The sequence below is a fragment of the Camelina sativa genome, chromosome 9, assembly GCF_030686135.1.
Source record: "Camelina sativa cultivar CO46 ecotype springtype chromosome 9, ASM3068613v1".
NCBI lineage: Eukaryota > Viridiplantae > Streptophyta > Magnoliopsida > Brassicales > Brassicaceae > Camelina > Camelina sativa.
In genome coordinates, this window is record NC_141888.1 from 10,460,273 (window position 1) to 10,464,614 (window position 4,342).

General features: G+C 35.4%; 1 pseudogene; it reads right to left on the bottom strand.

Moving 5' to 3' along the window:
- Positions 1–333: 333 nt before the first annotated feature.
- Positions 334–3,851, bottom strand: LOC104715169 (cytochrome P450 708A2-like; annotated as a pseudogene).
- Between the last annotated feature and the right edge of the window lie 491 nt (positions 3,852–4,342).

A 4,342-nucleotide genomic window follows, 5' to 3' on the forward strand; every position in this document is an offset into this window, starting at 1 on the left:
TGGATGTGATTTCCTTTCCACGGTGAGAGGTTAGGATCGATACCCTGCAGGACCAGCTTAGGGTCTATGGGGACAAGTTAGCTGGAGGCTAGTAGGGTCCACGGAACGGGTTTTGCTTATCTGATTTACACTATATACTCAATAGAAAAACATAAATGTAAACTCAAACATATATATAAATATAAAGTATATGTTCTTAGCTTATTTCTTTATTCAATACTAAACTAAAATATAACTACAAATTCTTCTTGCATGATAGTTTGTGCACAACAACAACAAGGAATTTTATATATGTTGTAGTATTCGAACCAACAACCATATATGGAATTCACTCTAGTATAAAGGCGAATCATGTAATTGGGTGTCTTTTGAAATTTTCACATCACATCCATGAGGAAACATAAGCATATAACTTCGAGTTACAGTTACATCTACCTTCATTGACCACCTGCACATATATATAATCAATATCAAGAATTTGATTGTAGTATAAATAAATTGCATAATTAGTAATCAATTAGCTGACAAAAAATAAACCTATATCTAAACAAATGGTGGATAAAAACGGCCATCAGCAACTTAGCAAAGTAAGCCCCAACACAAAGTCTTGAACCAGCGCCAAAGGGAACATAATTTTTGGATATTATCGCGTCCAAGTATGTGTTTGATTTAATATATATAAAAAATTGTATATGATTAGTAGAATATAGAGCAAATACGTTAAAGATGAGTGTCAACTTTAAATGACCTTCCAACACCATGGATTAAATAGTAAAGGATCCTCGTATGTGTTTGGATTGAAATGGACCCTAGTATTGATCGAGGGCTTGAGATCAAGACCGGCCGTACGAGTGTCCGTACGAGCGTCCGTACGATTAGGCCTTTAGGCCATGGTTCGGTTGGATGAGTAAGAGAGAAGGGCCTTGATCAATATTGAAGTCCATGGAGAGAAGGATCTAGAAGAGAGGAGAGAAAAATATCTATGAAGTCACATGTCTACCTTGGGAGCGAGTGTAAGGGAGTCAACCAAGGGAAGGAGATGTCGCTTTCTCTCATTAAAGCCGATTAAGACTTGTGTACTATTAGCTCTCTCTCCTTCCTTTTGTATCCCCACCGGCTATATGCTCAATGTCTACCTATATATAGTCATGTAACAACATAAGGAAAATACTAATTAAGTCTTTTGATTCACATTCTCTTTTATCTCTTATTCTCTCGGTTTCTCTCGATTCTTCCTTAGTTAATTCTGCAATTCTAACAACTAGCATATCCCATGAAATTCCAACCCGCTGGAATTGTATAATCACCAATCTGGATATCATGATCAGTTCTTCTAAGCACTACAGGTACTGTGGATGTAATCCTAAGAGACTCATTGATCACCTGAAACAAAATATTGCTTTTGTGAGCTAATACAATATATATGAAAATAGTCTTGGGATTTAAACTAAATCAAAGAAAATAAAAAGAATATTATATATATTGTACATGACTTTGGCACATACTAACCATATCGGTGAAAGTCATGGTTTTATAGTCTTCCCATGTTAGGCCGGACTCTTCCTTAGTCCTATCTCTAAAAATTCGTGCACGCTCTCTATGAAGCTCTTGCATGACTTTAGGATTTTCGCTTATGAGCTTTACTGTAGCCGCAAGAAGTCGCGGCGTTGTTTCATTAGCAATTAGGAAGAAAGTGATTATGTACTTGATTGCGTTCTCCATGCCTATCAATTCTTTTCCTTCTTCCTTTTCTCCAAATATGATCTTAGAGAATTCACCTAACTCCTCTCCTGATACTCTCTTCTTCAACACTTCCTCCTTTATTAACTTCATCATCCTACTTCTCGCCTGCCACAAAACATCACCATTACAGCCTCCATCATTTTGCACTACAGCTTATGCAAATATAGTGCTAATAAAGGTTATTAAAATTCTTACATTCATCAAATTATAGAAACCTATCCCGGGATAGTTAAAAGAGAACTTAAACCAACGACTTGGGAAATATATCCAACATAATGCGAGTTCTTTGGCCGCCTCTGGTTCCATCTCACCCATAACTTTCTTTGCATGGCATTCAATTAAGATCTGTAACGTTTAATTTTACCAATAATTTATCTGGTTGAGTATAATATATTCTTTCTAGAATTTAATATATGACCTTTTTCTGTTACCTTGCTTGTTGTTTCCTTAACGTCAAAGGCAGCTGTTCCGAGATCCTTCCTCCAAGTATGTTCGAGTCACGAGATCGATGTCTTCCATTATTCTCAATTTTAAACCTTGTGAACCCAACAATTGAAATGTCAAGTTCCGAACATGTTTATGGGATTGGGTGCTCTGCGTAAAAAAGTTGTTATCTCCAAATAGTCGTGTTATGCTCCTCGTGACACCAGGAATACGACTTGTCTTTGCTATTTTCATATTCAATTCATTATCCATTGAGATAATAATTTTGCCTCCAAATAAGCTAGTCCGAAAAACTGGTCCATGTCTATATTTCCGTAAATAATGACAAAACAAAGAAATACTAAAGTTAATTAAGTAATAAATATTAAGAAACACTATTTCTTAATATGCATTAAAAAATAATTTATGCTAATGTAACTTAGGTAAGAAAAAACCTTTCTAAACATCCATGCTAAAAATAAAAAAGCGAACCTAAGGATTCTCTTCGTTAGGAACGTTGAACACTGAAGAGCATTATGAGGCTTCATGAATTCAATAGTTTCTCCTATGATTGGAAAACCCATCGACCCTGGAGGAAGTTTTCCATTACACTTTGGATTGCTCCATTGATAGATCAAATGATATAGCTTAACCACTATGAATAAAACTATCGGAAGCCATAGCTTGTAAACATCTTCTTATTGATTTCTTTCTTTCAACTATTTTGGATATGTTTGTTTAATGGACACTACAAGAAAACAGGTGATTAGCGAATATAAATAGCGACTATATATGAAGTCGTCAAACATAACGACTACTTAGTGACTAATTAGCGACTATTTTGTGACTACAGATAATTAGTCGCTATTGAGTCACTCTATAGCGACTAATTGATACAGTCGGTACGGTGGTCATATTTTAACGACTACAAGGCGACTATTTTGTTGATGGAATTATGTCGTCGCAACTTAGTCGCTAAATTAACGACTACAATACGACCACAACAGATAGTCGTATACTTTGGCGATTAATCTGCGACTCATTCGGCGAGTCATATGATAGTCGTACCGTGGTCGTAAAATAGTTGCTAAATTAACGACTACGGTACCGACCACATTAGGTAGTTGTATATTTGGCGACTGCATGGCGACTCATACGGCGAGTCATTATATAGTCATCTTGTAGTCGCAAAATAGTCGCAAAAATACAGTTAAAAAAATATGTTTTCCATGTGAGGGTTGGTGTACCAACTTTTATTAAGGTAGTCACCTAGGAAAGTCTATAAAAACGAGTTGCACTCATTTGTTCTCTTCATTCCAAGACAAGTCACTTTCCTTTCCTAAAAAAAAAATCTAAATCAAAAAAAAAAGTTTGGCTTTATATAATCTTATATTTTCTTCCAAAATATATATATATATATATATATATATATATATATATATATATATATAATGGCGGGATATTACAATTATGGTGGTAATGGCGGTAATTATCTGGAGTGGATGTACAAAAGGTTCGATGAAGTGACGAGAAATTTTTCATCTGAATTCGAAGTGGCGGTGAACTAATTCTTATCATTTGCAAGTAGCCAAGATACAGTTCAGACTAATGGGTGTAAGTTTCTCTGTCCATGTAGTGTTTGCAAGAACAGTAAATGTCTCTCGGGTAGAAGAGTTATGAGTCATCTGTTTTGTAATGGATTTATGCCTGATTATTTTGTTTGGTATAACCATGGAGAAGAAATCAATTTGGATATAGGAAGTAGTTACACTGATAGGACGTATAATGGGAGTCATGAAGAAATGGGTAATGTAGTAAAAGATCCATATGTGGATATTGTGAATGAGGCATTTCGTTATAATGTGGGTTTTGATGATAATTATCATCAAAATGATAGTTATGAGAATGTGAAAGAACCGGTACAAAACCATTCGCAGAACTTTTACGACTTGTTAGATAGTGCAAAAACTCCTTTATATGATGGTTGTCGTGAAGGTCACTCGCAATTGTCATTAGCTGGACGAGTCATGCAAAATAAGGCGGAGTATAATATGAGTGAAAAGTTAGTAGATTCGGTTTGCAGAATTTTGACGGATTGTTTACCAGAAGGCAACCAGTCTACCGGTTCACATTACGAGACAGAGAAATTGATGCGTAATTTAGGCCTCCCATATTA